This window comes from Octopus sinensis, linkage group LG9 (genome assembly GCF_006345805.1).
Source record: "Octopus sinensis linkage group LG9, ASM634580v1, whole genome shotgun sequence".
Classification (NCBI taxonomy): Eukaryota; Metazoa; Mollusca; class Cephalopoda; order Octopoda; family Octopodidae; genus Octopus; species Octopus sinensis.
In genome coordinates, this window is record NC_043005.1 from 14,784,586 (window position 1) to 14,804,425 (window position 19,840).

At 38.1% G+C, this 19,840-nt stretch overlaps 1 long non-coding RNA gene across 1 annotated transcript; it reads left to right on the top strand.

The window, feature by feature from the left end:
- LOC118764775 lies at window positions 1-19,827 on the top strand. Its single transcript, XR_005000576.1, has 3 exons — window positions 1-293; window positions 341-411; window positions 19,709-19,827. It is a non-coding gene; the product is annotated as an uncharacterized LOC118764775 (long non-coding RNA).
- The last annotated feature ends 13 nt before the right edge of the window (window positions 19,828-19,840 follow it).

Sequence of the window (19,840 nt, forward strand, 5' to 3'; positions counted from 1 at the left end):
TCATTAATTTAATTACCCCCAATGTTGCTAACCGGTATAAAAGACCCGCTACCATCAACAAATTCGAAGGCAGGCAGTGAACGAAGCTTTCTGATTGGTCGCCTCTTCGTTTACTACACTGAAAATTCAATGTAGTAACTTCCTAATGATCTTTGTAACGAGCTTTCTGAATGGTCGAAACCTAACAACGATGTTTGGCCGAAAGCTCCATACCACGTGAATTTTCGCTCTCTTCGTTTGTTTAGCGGGAAATAGTCTTTGCACCGGTAGTAATAGTAGTCCTATTAATAATAGTATTAGTAGTAGTAGTATAAGTGTTTCTTTTTTGGTATATTTTTAGCAGTTTTATTTATTCCTTGATCTTACCAACGTTGTTGTGTTATGTCTCGTTAACTTACCTTGTTTTGTATGGTAAGTAATATAATTATTTTTATAACCTAATCTATTTTCTAAATATGATTTTTTTCGTCCTTTTTTGATTTTGTGTTTAATATATATTTAATTTACTATGGAATATTTCTTGTTATAAAGTTATATAAACAACAGGTGTCTATCTCTTTATAACCAGTATTGATTACTTAAGATATTTTGCTTTTCTTGATTAGATACCTTATGGAAGATTGTTTAGTCAAAGTGTATGGCATAATTACATAGCCGGTACATATTTATAGGTCCTTACTTTATCTGTTTGGTTGTGACAGTTGAAACTTTTCACTCGCAATTTCTTCATATTTCGGCCTCAAATAATAATAAAAAAATCAATATTAAATAAACAAAGTTATAAGTTTAATGAGAACATGTGGAGAATGAATAGGTGTTTATTGACACGAATGAACTCAAGCACTTAAGTCTTTGGTGACTCAACAATGCCAAATAATCATTTATCACAGATTTTATCAACCTTAGTCGACCTTCGTCAGTAACTATGAATTGTAAAGGATGAAACTAAATACTGAACTGAATTTATAGTCTCTCCCGCGCTCATTTTATATATATATGATGTGTGTGTGTATGTTTATGGCGATGGAGTTAGTTGAAGCAAAAAGGATGTCTTGAAACGAATTCTGGTATTTGGTTTTACCATTCGGTATTCTGTGTTCTAATCTCGCTGAGGTCAGTTTAATCTTTTGTGTCTTCGATATCCCTTAATATAAATAGGTCGATTTTATCGACTTAATCCGAACTCTGTATAAAATAGAAAAAACACTATATTATGGCGCTTCTTTCAAGATTTACTTACTAATCACGCTTTGTTCATCTTAATGTCATGGGGTTCTTTCCGCCTTTCATGTCTTTTAATGTTCCTGTAACAAGTTCCTGCTAATGAGATACTAATGTGGAAATCGATCAAACTTAGCCTTGTCCATTTTGGGAAGATCGATAATTTAATGTCAGACTTTTCATTTAAAGTTGCACAATAAATACTTCCTTCTCAGTTGTTGCTGTTTTCGTTTTTTTTTTCCTTCTTAGTCTAACGGAAGATTGAGGCCTCCTTGTTCTAACAACTTTTTCTTAAATATAAAAGAATTTTACCTACTTCAGAATTTATTTCAAAATCTGTTAAATACTAGTTATATATATACGCACAATTTAATGCCGGTAAACTTCAAGTACTCAGTCAATAACGTTACAATGTGTAATGAATGAATACAAGGTTTTTGAGTTATTAAATTTCTAGGAAATTCTAAGTATTTTTCATGGAAGATAAAATCTTTTATGTAAAGATATTTTAAAATTGTGGTTGCCGATGGGGTTTTTTTTTTCTTTTATTGATTATATTCTATCGTTTGTTTTGTCTGTTCTTGACCATAACTTTTTCATCGCCAAAATTTCGAAGTTGGAGCCAATTATATCGTTATTAAATCTTTGCTGTATTTCTTATTAATATTCGGTACTCGACATATATATTTCAAGTAACACGTTATCTTTCACATAATCTTTTTTTTGCAATGTATTTATTAATTATGAAAAGATGTTTATTTCTACAGTCACATTTTAAATTTTATAACATTTAAATATAAAAAAACTTTATCTTTTTTTTTTTATCTTATATTGTGTCAAAGTACCGATCTGGCGCTCTCATGTTTTTACGTTTAGTCTTTGAGCAATCCTATCATAATGTAATCATTGTTATTTAGTAATTAAGTAAAAATCTAATTGCAGGACGATAACCTATGTAATATTTCATTTCGCCTCTACGTTTTATGCAATTCTCTGGCGGGTCGATACAAAAATCAAAATAATGTTTGAACTAATTGTTCATCCTCTTGTCACCTCTAGTTGAGCCGTCCCATTATTAAATGTTTCCAGTTGTGGATATTCCATCTTTTTTACGGGTGTCAAAAGATACATTAAACGTGTTCTTTCTGTTTTAAAACAGTAGGATAAGGTTTGAGAAATCTTGCTGCTATTTCTAGAAGCTTAAGCGACCACTTACAAGACCTGTTGGCTCGTAGATGCCAGTAAACTAGTATACATTCAATCGCCTATATCCATCACTTAGGTAAATTAAATTGGCTTTATATTGTAAGTAGAAGTATATTTTTAAAAATAATGGTGATTTCAGTAATGATAATTTTCGCTGTTACTCCAGTAACTGCTAATAATAAACAAAAAGCAGCGTATTAAGAAAATTTAAGATCAGTGCCTTTGCGAAAGCGGGAAGCGAAATAGGCTCCTGGCTCGCTATGAATTTGCTTAAGCAATGTTATAAATGTTTTTAGTATATCCCATTCAAAACTTTAACACAGACGAAGAAGAAAGTGAGATGTGGTGGCTTTATGCTCTCTCCATGAATATCACAACCTCAGTGAAGTGTCTGCAGGCACTTCACGATTTTCTTTTGGTTTGGAGATTTTGGAGGTTGTGACTTTCATGTTTTTCTCAAGCGTCATTAGTGAAATTGAATAATGAAGCGGGCATTTGTTTTAATCAATTGTTCTGCCGCTTCTGAAGCCAGTCAGTTTGTTTTGTCCTGATAGCAAAACTACAGATAGAATAGGCTCGTGTCCTTGGGTATTGTCTATTTTGGGATAGCACTAGGTGGATTTTTAAAAATTTTTGCACGCCATGTCCCTTAATTGTACTATTCTTTGGTGGTGGTGGGGCTCTGTCGATAGAACGGCAGAACAAAGATTTGTCTATTCAATGTTATTTACCAACTATATTTTTCAACTATGGCTTTTGAAACCAACGCAATTTGCGATCCTTCCGCAGAATCATTCTAGTCTTACAGTTCTATTGAAACAACTGGGGAACGGTTTCATGGTACATGGCTCTGTGAAAATACTCATTAGCCATTGTACAAGGTAATTCTGCTAGGCGTCCTCTTGTCTTTCTGCTAATCTATTTTGTAGCGAATATATAGTTTATAAAACTGTCAATATGTAATCACTAACAGGATGTAAGGCTTTGTGAGTAATACAGACCAAATTTTAATGTAATTCTAGGTTTTGTTCTACCATTAAGCTGTGATAAAGGTCTGGTTAATAATAGTGATATAAACTATTTGAAGAGGATATTGAAAACCGCGTGGGAGACTCGGCCTTTTTCGGGAATTCTGTTTTGTGGTGAGGACTAGAACAGGAGGTAATATTCCAAGGAATGTGGTTTCGATTCTCGGTTGGGAGCCATTTCATTTCTCTTATGCTACTTGCGCTCTTAGAAAACCAAAGGCGTAAACTTAATATTCGTTGTAGTCATTTTCTAATTCAATTGCAGATATGCGATTGTAGCTATGCTTACTAATTACGTGGTTCTGGTTCGATACCACATTGGGCAATTAGAACTTTTTTTTTAATATACAGAAACTGAGGGCGGGCGAAATGATTAGTGGTATTTCGTCTGTCGTTACGTTGTGAGTTCAAATTCCGCCTTTCATCCTTTCGGGGTCGATAAATAAGTAGCAGTTGCGTACTGGGATCTATCTAATCTACTAGCCCTCTCCCTAAAAATTTCAGTACCTAAAGTAGAAAAGAATATACAGAAACTGATACAAAATCTGCCAGGAGCGATCGTTTCTGTTCTTTGAGCGTATGCTTAATCCATCGCCTAGTTTAAGACCACCATTTGGCTTCTTTTTTTTTTCTTTTGTTCTTTTAACGGAGTCTATTTTGTTGTGAACATGCTGGTCAAAAGGCTCAGATCTAAGGATTTACTTGATCACATTCTGCCACATTGTTTTGAAGGCACTTAGAGAGTCGTGGGTGCTTCCCTTCGTTAAGACAGACCAAAGCCCCGTGTCGCAAAAGGCAACGGGTTGGTATCTTTCTGACACTAACCCGTTGCTTCGAAATATCCCGTCTAGCCCATAACATTGGAAAAGTGAATGTAAACATGATACTGTTGATCATATGACTAATTTGTTGCAATGTACAGAAAGCATTCCCGATTTCATAAGAAGCTTTTGCGTAGGTCGTTTTCTAACACTATATCAGACTTGGATGGGCAAACTGTTCTAGCTGTGACCAGTGTCTTTTATTCAGAAAAAGGTTTTCATTTGTGTATATTAGTCTCTCTCTCATTCAGTACTGTAGCTGTCGAGAAACTGCTCGTGTTTACAACTAGGTGGACTATCATTTTATGTTTACAGGGTACATAGTCAAAAGTTTAGATTTGACTACGGATACTTACTGGAAACGAACTGTTGAACCCAGCTGACCGACCTCGCCAGCTTTTTGCTCTGTCATATTACACTCCACACACACACATACTATGTAACAATGTTTTATCTTGGCAGCAGTAACTGCCCACGTGTTAACATAATATTCACTGTAAAACACTTGAAATATGCTCGGTCATTTAATTTTGCTTTAGTAAATTAATTAAACCAGGTCAATTTTTTGATTACACATACTACGATAATTAGTACTTCTCATTTCACAAATTATAAAATATCAAAATATTTACATCCGCTTTCACAATCCATTCTGGACTATTCGACCTGAAATACTGTAGTTTTTCTTTCTGCATTTATAATTTCGTTAATAATAAAACATGGGGTATGTATATATGTGTGTGTGTGTATCTTAGTTGTAGTCTTACAAAAGTAATGTAATCTTAGCTACACTCTCAAAAGATGGTATAGTTATATCTGGATGTTGATTGCTAGGCTGACCTGGAGCTCAACTAAAAATCCCCTAGGAGTTTAAAAGGTCATTTAGATATAATTTGCAATTTCATTGATTGTCTGTGATCTTTTACATTGTAAAAACACTTATTTCGATAGAAAATCTTAAGAAAATTAGTCAATCATAATTTTGAGGAAGTGAAAATTTAAAATGAAACTAATTCAGCAACATAATACTTTCGATTTTTCATGTTTAACTCAGCGATTGTGAATATTTTGATTATGTATTTAGAACGAGAAATAGATTTTACGAAAGACACTTCAAAAAATGGCTAATCGTTTGTTCTTCTTAGCTGTGTGTAATATTTTCTATTTAACATGTAAATAAAAGTACCTGCTGTTTGTCAACAACTTGACTGATCATGATCAGGGATCCACGAAACTGAATCGCATCATATTTAGTAATTGATGGAAAAGCCATGTGGTGTGGTGAAGAAATGGTTCTGTGCTCGACCTTAGTCGAGTTTACTAATTGCATGTTTTATGAACGTCAGTTATGTCCCTCTATACTCTGAAGTCAAACTCTGCTTTGAGTCGACTCCTAGCTTCACTCTCCCAGAAAATATTAAATACGTATGTCGGAATATCTCTGGGTTAATTCATTATGCTATAATTTTGTAGTTTGACAAATGCCTTTGTACCCAGGTGACAAATATCAAGACAAGCAGTCATTGACGAATAATAATTAGTTAATTTTTGGCTCAAAAAGCAAAAAGCAAGGCCATGTAGGGGGACATGGAGTTATGTACAGGGTGGTGTTCATGTAAAGAGTTCAGGCCACTTGAGGTCAATGGAGACTTTGAACAAAGCGGTCGTCGGCATCCTCACCATCTCGTCTGGCAGCTTGTTCCACGGATCCGCAACCCGGACGGAGAAAGCCCCTCTCCTTCGATTGAGATGAATATTAATAATAATGATGATAACGTTGAACTTTATTTTCTATAGAATTTAGCTTTGTTCACTCCATTCTGAGGTAAAAACTAGTTGGTAGATCCGGGGTCAGTAAAATAAGTAGCAACTATATACTACGATTATTTCAATCTTCTGTAATCTTTATAGATTTCATTACTTTGTCAAGTCAAAAATATTTTGTCTTTGAAAAGGGATGTCTGTAATGCAAAAGTTTCATAATCTTTGGATGATTTTTGTTCTTTTTAGACCTATATTTATCTTCATTTTCTGTGTTAATACTAAAATGATCATTTTCTTATACGTTGTACTCCTGCATTGGTGTGCAAGTTCTCTGTATTGTCAATAAGTTAGATGTCAAATTTATTTTCATGTTCTTCTCACACGACCAATTACCAATAGCTGGCTAATGTGCCTTCATAGTTTTAATTTAGAAATATGACCTTAGAAAAACATTTCAATAGAGAATCTTAGAAAACTGGTCACTCACTTCCATAGACTGTTGGTCCTGATTGAGGACCAAGTTGTATCCTTAAATGTTGAGGGAAGATGACCCATAGTACATTACATATCAGATTATTTGCTGTACATGGCTCAGCAGTTCAAATTTACTGCAGGAATTTTGCTGTTTCTGTACCATGTACCATGAAACCGTTCCCCAGTAAGACTAGAATGATTCTGCGGAAGGATCGCAAATAGCGTTGGTTTCAAAAGCCATAGTTGAAAAATATAGTTGGTAAATAACATTGTCTCAGTTCACTTAGCTGTCAAAAATAAGTTCCAGCTTACCTGGATGTGTTATCTGTTGATGTGAAGATTTGTCACTTAGCTTTATGATATCTTAAAAGTGTTTCTCAAACTTTTATAATTATCATCCTTTTTCATATGGTGTAGTGGTTAAGAACGTGGGCTACTAACCCCAAGATTCCAAGTTCGATTCCAAGCAGTGACCTGAACAAAAACAACAATAATAATAATAATATCATCGAAAAAATACCTTAGTTATGAGAACCCAGGTTCAAAATTTTCGCAAGACACCCGAAGAAGGCTGGAGGGTATATCAGCCAAAATGTTGTGTTAACAACAAACAAGATGAGGACAAATATCCGTCAAATGTAAATAATCCTTTTACTTTTATCAAGACTTCATCAATGTCCTTCCCCCAGTCTGGAGTTCTAGTTTGATATGGGTGACCATCTTGCTATAAGCATAAGACAGTATATTTTTGTTTTTGGATTTGGTTTGCAATATTCTTCATATGAGTTCTTGTGTTGAAGCATATTCTATTGTGTCTGGGGAGAGACATATTCTTTTTGTGTCTTATTATGTAACACACACTCACCGGTAAAATTTCCACGTTTTTCTTATTTTTATTGTCCTAAAATTTTCGTTGCGTCTTGCAAACTTTTCAAAAAGCACAAAAAGAAAATGGCTCTCCCCAGACACAATAGAATATTTTTGGTTTTGTTTATTTGCTTATTCACAAATGACTAATTTGTAATATGACATTCAAATTATTTCAATAGACAAAAACTAAAAAGAACTGTATGTCACATTTCCACCCCTCCCTTTATCCTCAGTACCCAATATCAAATTTTTTACTGCTTCTTCCTCCATATGGTGTGCATTTTGAGATAACTGTGGTAAAACTATCTCCTATCATTTTGCTAGTAATAGTAGCCAGATCTTGAAATCACACTATCATATTCAATAGAAAATGTTGGGTAATGTAATCTTAGCTACACTCTCAAAAGATGGGATAGTCATATCTGGAATGATGTCATCTTTCCAGGAGAAAAGCAACCATCTTCGTTTTCATCAGGATAATGCTCAGCCACATACGAGGATGATGTTCCAAAGACTGGAGCAGTTTGAATGGGAAACAATGCCCCACCCACCATATTTGTTGGACATTGCCTCATCTGATTATCATTCATTCTGCAGTCTTCAAAATCATTTGGACGGAAAAAATATGAATTCTGTTGATAAGGTCAGAGCAGTACTGGAGAAGTAGTTTTCATCATGGACAAGTGGACTTTGAAAGAGGGGCCTTGCAAGTTTACCAGATAGTTGGAAGAGCATTGTAGAAATTGAAGGAGAGTATAATTTAGATTAAAAAAGAACTTTATCTTAATTTTGAAAAATAAAAGAAGTATAAAAATAAAAAACACATTATTTATGGGTCAGCTTAGCAATCATTGCTAGGCTGACCTGGAGCTCAACTAAAATCCCCTAAGAGTTTAAAAGGTCATTTAGATTTACAATTTCATTGATTGTCTGTTTATGATCTTTTACATATCTTTTTATAAAACACTTCTCTTGTGTTCTCATACTGGTGGCTATTTTACATCTAAGCATCCCAGTAGCCATGACAACTGGACAATTTTATACAAAGAAATATGAGGTTTGAAAAACGCACATTGCTCTCATTTATCTGGGCATTAACATTTATAAGACAACTAAATTGATTTATAAACTCACCTTGCTTGACTGAAGGCTGTTGATTTCACAGTAACTGGAAGAAGTCCATCGTGTGTTTATATACTTGTCATGTCATTGTGGACTAATTGTAGATAAATTTCAGTCCTACAATTGGTGGTGGTCATTTGTAGTTTTTCATGAAAAACAGGTTGGTTAAAGCCATTTTCGTGATTAGTGAACTCTAGAGTTCTCAGCTGGGAAACAGTTGAGAATTTTCAACAAGAGGAGCAGTCGACCATAGAAAGTCTGTTTCAATGAATTTTGTCTGACCCATTCAAGCATAGAAAAGTAGACAATAAAAATGATGATGCAATTGTTGTTGAATTTATTTTGCATTAATTCTGATTTGAAACTGATTTTCTACTTTGGGTGAGTCATATTGCCAATGAACACAAACTCTGGTTGTAGTTCTCTTCAGTTAGCCTTAAATTATATATATCTATATAAAGGCACAGGTATGGCTGCTTGTTTAAGAAGTTCACTCAAAACCATATAGTTTTGGGTTCTTTCCCTCTTGAGCAGGCATATTCTATTGGGTCATCCTATAAATAATGTGTTTTTATTTTTGTACTTTTTTCAAAATTAAGATAAACAAAGTTCTTTTTTAATCTAAATTATACTCCTTCAATTTCTACAATGCTCTTTCAAGTATCTGGTAAACTTGCAAGGCCCCTCTTTCAAAATTCACTTGTCCATGATGAAAACTACTTCTCCAGTACTGCTCTTACCTTATCTACAGAATTCATATTTTTTCTGTCCAAATGATTTTGAAGACTGGAATGAATGATAATCAGATGAGGCAATGTCCAACAAATATGGTGGGTGGGGCATTGTTTCCCATTCAAACTGCTCCAGTCTTTGGAATATCATCCTCGTTGTATGTGGCCAAGCATTATCCTAATGGGAGAATTCCTTTCATCTTGAAAACAAAGACGGTTGCTTTTCTTCTAGCACTGACCTAAGCCACTCAAGCTGCTTACTGTAGATCTTTATCATTTGGTTTGGGTTTAACCCTTTAGCAATTAAACCGGCCATATCCGGCCAAAAGTATTCTGCCTGTGCTATGTTCAAACTGGCCAGATCTGGTTTTTCACACCAACCCTACAATATCGTTTTAAAAATTAACAGCTACCTCATCAAAATCTCATAGCTACAAGATAATGCATGATTAGTTCAAAACAGTGTGGATAAAAAAGCATTAGTTTTGGCAAAATAATGCGAACACTAAAGGGTTAAAAGTTCAAAGTGGACTAAACCCTTTCTGTCTCACCAGATAACAACACCTTATGTGGGTGAAGACCTTCTTTAGCCCGGGGTGCCAGTGTTTCTCCTTTCCCTACCTGCTGTCTTTGGCACTTGACATTTTTATAGAGAACCCATTTCTTGTCACCAAGTCACTATTCAGTCCAAAAAAGGTTCATTTGTTAGACATGACAGCAAAGAAGAGCACACATTCACTCCCTGTACACAATTACACTTGGAAAGTTTGTAAGGAACCCGTTGACCGAGTTTGTTGACTTTTCCGATGGCACGCAGATGTCAATGAATGGTTGAATGACCAAATCCAAGCTTCTCTGCTAGTTCCTCAACAGTTACGATGGGATTTTGTCCCACCAGGGTTTGCAGGACGTCCTCATTGAGCTCCACAGATTTTCCAGGATGAGGCTTGTTTTCTAGGTTGTAGTTTCCAGTTTGGAATTTGTGGAACCACTGTTGACACTGGCTTGCGCTTATTATCCGATCCCCATACACTGCATTAATATTTCTCACACATTCTGTTGCGTTGTTGCCTTTATTGAACTCATAAAACCAAAATATGCTGAATATGCTCCTTTGTCACTTCCATTATAGCTTTGAAAAAAAAAAAAACTATTAAAATCGAACTGCACTCTTCAAAATTTGCACTAAGAATAAGTACAAGGTAAAATTCCTACCTGCTTTTATAGCAAGTTGATACAGGTAGTTTATCCTGTCCCCCTCTGACATTTAGTGTATGCAAATGTAAAAAATCCACATTATTTATGGTATGACCCAATGCAGAGACCAAACAGAACTCAGAGACTGGTGTTGGTCTGTATTGGCAAAACTTGTATTAACTAGTGAGATTGACAAAAAGAGTTCTGTGAGCTTGACATAGGGAGTGGAAAATTCTAATGTGTCAGATAGTCCTTCTTCAGGGAAAACATGATAGGAAAGAAATAAAGCGAAACAGCCGAGTTTTATATTCTCTTCTACTCTAGCAGCCTTGAGTTGACCACTGCTTTCTGAGTGAAATTTATCAAAAGCTGCATGGAAGCCTCTGAGTATGTACCTGAGTATTTGCCTTGTGTCTTTGCATTGACATTAAGGGATGGAGTGTTATATTTACTTGTTAATGTATGAAGACACATCAACAGTTGAATAAAAATATCTTACTTCATCATCATCATCATCCAGTGCTTTAAATTCAGGTTTTGTCCCCGTTAACGGGGGTGGCTGGATCTACCTCATTGCCATAGCAACCGAGGTAGGTATGTGCAGTCCATCCCAACCTTTGAGGCTGGCTGGTGCCCATTCTCCTTTGCTAATGTGAGGCTTTTTGGAGCTGGAATTTCTACAGGGTGCATGCCCTTGCTTACCCCCAACTTCAGTTTCTAGACACAAGTGGCCCAGAGACCAAGGCCTCTACCACGATTTTTAAGAAATGTGGTGGAACAGTAGCTCAGGAAGGCATGGATGCTACTCTCTGAGACCCCTTTCACAGCCCGTCCTACCTCCTTGAAAAATGGATATGGGCTAGCTACAAGAAGGGCATCAGATCATAGAATACTGCTGCAATAAATCTTAACCCATGCCAGCAAGGGAAATGTGGATGTAATGATCATGATGTTGATTAGATTGATGAATAAACAAACATTGAAAACTAATTCAATGTAATAATAGATAGATCTCCTCATCATAGGCTCAGGAATGGCTGTGTGCTAAGTAGCTTGCTTACCAACCACATGGTTCTGGGTTCAATCCACTGCATGGCACCTTGGGCAAGTGTCTTCTACTATAGCTTCAGGCTGACCAAAGCCTTGTGAGTGGATTTGATAGACGGAAACTGAAAGAATCCCGTCGTATATATGTATGTGTGTGTGTGTGTGTGTGTGAGCTTGACAACTGATGTTGGTGTGTTTATAACCCGTAACTTAGCAGTTCGACAAAAGACATAGTATAAGTACTAGGCTTACAAAAAATAAGTCCTGGGTATGATTTCAACTAAAGGTGGTGCTCCAGCATGGCTGCAGCCAAATGTCTAAAACAAATAATAAAAAAAAATCATTTAATGTCCATTTTCCATGCTGGTATAGTTGGACAAATTTGTAAGTATTTTGTATTGAATGAAAGATTTGCTAAGCTCCTGGTCAGCCTTGAATGAGTAAATTTATGATCCAAAACATTCTGGTAGTGACCATTACATCTGCTTATATATCAGTAACTACATTTTTTAATGTATCATTGTTTTTAGATACTCTTTTACTTGTTTCAGTCAATTGACTGCGGCCATGCTGGAGCACTGCCTTTAATCGAGCAACTCGACACCGGGACTTGTTCTTTTGTAAGCCCAGTACTTATTCTATTGGTCTCTTTTGCCGAACTGCTAAGTAACGGGGACATAAACACACCATGCAATGCTAGGGGGACAAACACACACGCATATATATATATATGTACATATATACGATAGGCTTCTTTCAGTTTCCGTCACCAAATCCACTCACAAGGCTTTGGTCGGCCAAGGCTATAGCAGAAGACACTTGCCCAAGGGCCACGCAGTGGGACTGAACCCGGAACCATGTGGTTGGTAAACAAGCTACTTACCACACAGCCACTCTTGATGGTTGTGATTTGCAGGATATTTGGCTGTTTTTTTTAACAAGTCTAATGAACATGTAAAGATTTCAATACTTGTGTTTCAAGATGCTTTGCTCTCCATGAATCAGTCTTCCTAGCTGTAAACATATCCCATGAGGTGAAGCACCATATAATTAACAGGTATTTTCTCATTTGCATGGTTTGCAATGATGAGTTTAGTTGCAGCTATGGGAGAAAACTCACAACAAAAGACTGGTATTATATCAGTGTGTATGTGTGTCTCTCTTTACTCTTTTACTTGTTTCAGTCATTTGACTGTGGCCATGCTGGAGCACCGCCTTTAATCGAGCAACTCGACCCCGGGACTTATTCTTTTGTAAGCCCAGTACTTATTCTATCAGTCTCTTTTGCCAAACCGCTAAGTAACGGGGACATAAACACACCAGCATCGGTTGTCAAGCAACGCTAGGCAGACAAACACAGACACACAAACACACACACGCATATATATATATACATATATACGACGGGCTTCTTTCAGTTTCTGTCTACCAAATCCACTCACAAGGCTTTGGTCGGCCCGAGGCTATAGTAGAAGACACTTGCCCAAGGTGCCACGCAGGGGGACTGAACCCGGAGCCATGTGGTTGGTAAACAAGCTACTTACCACACAGCCACTCCTGCACCTATGTCTCAGGGCATTATTACTATAGAAATTTGAATTAAGTATCAATTCTTGTGGTTCAGAGAAGATTAAGTGGTTTTCTAAGTTTTTTACGCTTTCCTTTTAGTTTCGGTGAAATACGTAACAAAGTGCTTAAGCACAATACAATGTTTCACATCTTAGACTGTGGTTTTATTTTCTACAAGATAGAGATGTTGAGTCAAGTGTTTCCTTCCTCTCTCTTACTCCCTTTATAATATAGAACCAACGGAAACTGAATGCTTATCTCACAACTTGAGTTTCACACCTCTGTCTGTCAGCTCTTGCTCGAACTTTATGATGGCATATTACATGAGTTACAGGATAAACACTCAGTTTCTTTTTTCTTATTTCTTTATTGCCCACAAGAGGCTAAACATAGAGGGGACAAACAAAGACAGACAAAGGGATTAAGTCGATTACATCGATCCCCAGTGCGTAACTGGTACTTAATTTATCGAGGATGAAAGCCAAGTCGACCTCGGCGGAATTTGAACTCAGAACATAACGGCAGACGAAATACCTATTTCTTTACTACCCACAAGGGGCTAAACACAGGAGACAAACAAGGACAGACAGACGGATTAAGTCGATTACATCGATCCCCAGTGCGTAACTGGTACTTATTTATCGACCCCGAAAGGATGAAAGGCAAAGTCGACATCGGCGGAATTTGAACTCAGAACGTAGCAGCAGACGAAATACCTATTTCTTCACTACCCACAAGGGCTAAACACAGGAGACAAACAAGGACAGACAGACGGATTAAGCCGATTACATCGACCGCCCCCCCCCCCCCCAGTGCGTAACTGGTACTTAATTTATCGACCCCGAAAGGATGAAAGGCAAAGTCGGTAGCGGCAGAATGAAATACGGCTACGCATTTCGCCCGGCGTGCTAACGTTTCTCCCAGCTCGCCGCCTTTCAGTTTCTATCAACCATCTGCTCTCTCTACAATTTGCACAATGCACCCCACTCTCATTTGTTTAACAATTCAACAGATGCACAGAATTTGAATTATGCTCACATTCATACATTCAAATGTTGCAGTTTGTAAATGAAAGAGGGAGAGAGCACTCGGTATATAGTGTGGAGAGTATTGGTTATTTAATGAATTTACATTTTTTTTACCTGATTTCCATACCACGGTAATTATATATACATACACAACACCATGTCATCTTACTTTCACCCACTCCTCTCTCTTCTATTATTATCGAAATCGATCAACATCTATGGAAATTGCAGCTGTGATACCAGTGCCAGTGGCACGTAAGTGAACCATCCGAACGTGGCCGTTGCCAACCTTGCCGGTGACAACGTAAAAAGCACCATCCGACCATGGCCGTTTGCCAGCCCCGTCTGGCACCTGTGCCGGTGGCACGTAAAAAGCACCCACTACACTCACAGAGTGGTTGGCGTTAGGAAGGGCATCCAGCCGTAGAAACATTGCCAGATCAGACTGGGCCTGATGCAGCCTTCTGGCTTCCCAGACCCCAGTTGAACCGTCCATCCCATGCTAGCATGGAAAGCGGCCGTTAAACGATGATGATGATGATGATTATTATTATTATCACTATTCTGCTGCTCTTCATCTAACCCTATCCCTTTTTCTATACTGTCAATCATCTCTTCTCTCTTTTAACTCCTGTATGATTGGTCACCCTTTAACCTCATCCAATTTTTACAGTTGATGACAGGAAAGGCATCTGGTCATAGAAAATGTGCATCAATGAACTCTGTCTGACTCATGCTAGCATAGAAAAATGGTTGTTAAAATCACCATCATCATCATCATCATTTAGCGTCCGCCCTCCATGCTAGCATGGGTTGGACGGTTCAACTGGGGTCTGTGAAGCCAGAAGGCTGCATCAGGCCCAGTTTGATCTGGCAGTGTTTCTACAGCTGGATGCCCTTCCTAATGCCAACCACTCCGCGAGTGTAGTGGTGTTTTTTTACGTGCCATCCGCACAGGTGCCAGACGGTGCTGGCAAATGGCTACGAATGGATGGTGCTTTTATGTGCCACAGGCACGGGGGCGAGGCGAGGCTGGCAACGGACATGAACGGATGGTGCTTTTACATGCCACCGGCACGGAGGCCAGTCGGGGCGGCGCTGGCAATGGCCACGAACGGATGGTGCTTTTTACGTGTCACCGGCACGGAGGCCAGTCGGGGCGGCGCTGGCAACAGCCACAATCGGATGGTTCGCTTACTTGTCACCGGCACTGGTATCACAGCCGCAATTTCCATTGATGTTGATCGACTTCGATTTTGGTTCTGATATGATAAAAATGATGATGATAAATTTGTTTTATAAAGTAAAACTGTATTTACTGTCTTTTCTGCAATTTTCTTGATGTATATCAAGTTCAACATAGAATCTATACATTTCTAATAGCATACATATGTGTGCAGTATTAACTTGGACGATCAGCTAAAACAGATATATTTCTTCCTGTTTGTATGGTCTAATGAAGATTTACTGTTTGTAAAATGCTCTCTCTCTCTTTTACTCTTTTACTTGTTTCTGTCATGTGACTGTGGCCATGCTGGAGCACTGCCTTTGGTCGAGCAAATCGACCCCAGGACTTATTCTTTGGAAGCCTAGTACTTATTCTATCGGTCTCTTTTGCCGAACTGCTAAGTTACGGGATGTGAACACACCACCATCGGTTGTCAAGCGATGTTGGGGGGGACAAACACAAACACATATATATACATATATATGACAAGCTTCTTTCAGTTTCCGTCTACCAGATCCACTCACAAGGCTTTGGTTGGTCCGAGGCTATAGTAGAAGACACTTGCCCAAGGTGCCACACAGTGGGACTGAACCAGGAGCCATGTGGTTGGTAAGCAAGCTACTTACCACACAGCCACTCCTACGCAGCCACTCTTAACCCTATGCTGTTTGCATAAAAAAAACCATGTTTTGATTGGATACATTACATTGGTCTAAACCACTTCAGTGTAATAATATTGGTCTGAGAAACCTTTTTGTAAATTTAATATTGAGTGGTGGTCAGTAGTAGTAGTGGTGGTGATCGTAATTGATATGGTGATAGAGTTGAGGGCAGTTAATAGTTGTAGTCATGATTGAAAGAGGAATGACAACTATAATGTATATAAATCAAACTACTTAAACTTGTGTTAATTGTACATTATCTTACTTCACACCCAGAGATCAAACAGATCAATGGTCAGAATGCATGTGTGTGTTTGTGCATGCACACACAAGCTAATTAAGGGTTGTGTCAACAGAGGTTGTCGTTAGCTTGCTCCAGGACATTCTTGATTCTGCAGGTTTATGGTCAACATGTTCCGGTCATGGCCATTCAATCATTTTTAAAATATTTAAAACTTAAAAAAAAAAAAAAATCTCTTATTCTACAAATCTTTGAAATTGCAAACCAAACACACCTCATGATTTGCTGATGGGAAATGATGATGAATTTCACCATTTGTTGCTCGGCTGTTTTTCATAAAAAATGCCCTGAATTCTAACAGTTACATAGGCACATACATATGCACACAGGAGGAGGTGCTGAAAAGTTTCAAACTTTAAGGGTATCACTGAAGGCCTGGTTGGAAGCCTAAATTTCCAAGTTCTTTTACAGGGCTTAAAAAAAACTGAAGAGCCACTTCAATAAGTGTGAATTTGAGAGAGGAATATGTTGAATAAAATCATAATTAACTGATACTCCTGTATTTTCTTTTACTCAAAGCCAGGAGCTTTCCAGTACTCCTTTGTATAATGAGCTTTGTACAGTTCCTGTCCACCAAATTCACTGAGAAAGCAGCATTTTCTTTGAAGCTACAATAGAGGACATCTACCCTAGCTGTTATGCAGTAGGACAAAGCTGAAAACCATAGGGTTAAGAAGCAAATTTATGACACAAGCTATACACAGTCATCAATCTGTTATAAACTCTGTCTTGTGAATTGTTATATAATACAATACAATATCATGCTTTCTTACATGCTTTTGTGTAAAGCTCTGACATTCCTTCTTGAGCCACGCCTGGCTCATAAGGGCCGGTTTCCTTGGCGTATAGGTTCCCCACCTGGACGGAGGCCGGTCCGTCATAGGTGAGCTGCAAGATGCAGGAGGAAAGAGTGAGAGAAAGTTGTGGCGAAAGAGTCAACTGAAGTTCGCCATTTCCTTCTGCCGGAGCTGCGTGGAGCTTAGGTGTTTTCGCTCATAAACATACACATTACCTGGTCTGAGATTCAAACTTGCGACCTCTCGACCGCGAGTCTGCTGCTCTAACCACTAGGCCATGTGCCTCCACTGACATGACAGGGAGAGGGAGAGAAAGTAAAACAGAAAATTGTAAGAAATGAGGGGGTTGAGTTTAAGCATTCAAGAGGAAAACGATAAAAGTGATATGGGAGGTTTAAACTGGAAAGAGTGATAGGAAGAATATCAAGATGTTGCACTGTGTTTGAAGTATTCTTGAATTGTATCTTGGTGTATAAGATAGTTATTTTGCAACAAGAATGGGAAAATCTTCTGTATATTTTTATATATGTCACAATATGTGTGAATGCAAATACATACGTAAGGGCCAAGTGTGAGTCAAGGAGTTACTGAAGACAGTCACGTCAAGTATGTTTGTAAATATATAATTGTTGCAGTTATAATAATGTTAATAAATTATAGTATTTATATATCTTTTTATTCATTTAATCTTTTACACCATCCGAGCGTGATCGTTGTCAGAACAGTTAACTGGCTTCCATGCCGGTGGCATGTAAAAAGCACCATTCAAATGTGATCGTTACCAGCATCGCCTTACTGGCAGTACTTGTGCCAGTGACACGTGAAAAAACATTCGAGCGAGGTTGTTGCCAGTGCCGCTGGACTGGCTCCTGTGCAGGCGGCACGTAAAAAACACCATTTGAGCATGGCCGTTGCTAGTACTGCCTGACTGGCCCTCGTGCCAGTGGCACATAAAAGCACCCACTACACTCTCGGAGTGGTTGGTGTTAGGAAGAGCATCCAGCTGTAGAAACTCTGCCAGATCAGATTGGAGCCTGGTGCAGCCATCTGGTTCACCAGTCCTCAGTCAAATCTTCCAACCCATGCTACTAGCATGGAAAGCGGACATTAAACGATGATGACGATGGCTATGGGGTGGCAGTGATGCTGGGGCACTGCCTTCAAGAGTTTGGTCAAGCATATCAATCTTATTATTTTAAAGTTTGGTGCTTTATCAATTTGTATTTGTTGAACCACAATGTTACTATTGATAATACTGGTTTTAAGCAGCATAAATGTAATCACTCTTTCTAACTCTCTCTCTCTACACACACAACCACACACACACACACTGATCTTCCATACTGCCCCTCTTTTACTTGTTTTCAGTCATTTGACTGTGGCCATGCTGGAGCACCACCTTTAGTCAAGCAAATCGCCCCAGGGCTTGTTCTTTGTAAGCCTAGTACTTATTCTATCGGTCTCTTTTGCTGAACACTAAGTTATGGGGACGTAAACACACCAGCATCGGTTGTCAAGCGATGTTGGGGGGACAAACACAGACACAATTTCCATCTACCAAATTCACTCAGGGCTTTGGTCGGCCCAGGCTATAGTAGAAGACACTTGCCCAAGTGTCACGCAGTGGGACTGAACCCGGAACCATGTGGTTAGTAAGCAAGCTACTTACCACAGAGCCACTCCTACGCTCCTGTCGACTGAATTTCACTTGAGGCTTTTGTAGAAGAGTCTTGCCCGAGGTGCTGTGGATTTAGGACCACATGTTCAAGTTTAGCCATATGAACTTTTCACTGTTACGAAAATAAGGATGTAATACAGCATATTAACGTTTGTTGAAGCTTTACTAACACGTCAACAGTAGCAGAATATTATAGATGTTTTTGATTTCTTTCCATAGTTAATATCGTTTACTTCTTGATGTAAAATGAAAACCAATAGCAACACTCCAGATAATTATCAGATGCATAACAAGGACAATAGCTTTCAGAGATGTTGTTTCCTAAGACTGCCATTAAATACTATGTATTTGGACTTTTACAACCATTTAACCCTTTAGTGTTCTGATTATTCTATCAAACATAATGCTTATGATTCACATTGATTTGAATTAATCATGGATTATCTCATATCTTCAAGATCTTGATGGTGTAATTACCTAATGTAGAAATAACATTGTAGGGTGGTTGTGAGAGCCTGGATCTGGTCAGTTTGAACATCATCATCATCATCATCATCATTTAGCGTCTGCTTTCCGCGCTACATGGGTTGGACGGTTCAACTGGGGTGTGTGAAGCCAGAAGGCTGCACCAGGCCCATCTGATCTGGCAGTGTTTTTCTACGGCTGGATGCCCTTCCTAACGCCCCACACCGTGAGTGTAGTAGGTGCTTTTTAGGTGGCCACCCGCACAGGTGCCGAGAGCTGGCAAACATAAACAGATTAAATATTTTGGCCGGATATGGCCAGTTTAAATACTAAAGAGTTAAGCATCAAGGTTTGAAAAAAAAATCAATTTCAAAAGCATTATATATTATCTGGTTCTCTATAAACTTTTGATCCGCTTACAGTTCTCGAAATAATCAAGTAATTTCTACAAGTACTGCTTGTTAACATATTATTTTTATAGGCCCTTTTTTTGTTTCAGAATTGCAGCTCATTCACCTAGCACCATCAGCATGAAGCTTCCAGATACCCTTGAATGGTCTGGTTCCATTAAGTATTATACTCAAAAGACTGGCAATGTCAGCTGGAAGAGTTGAACCCTTGATCTCTAAAG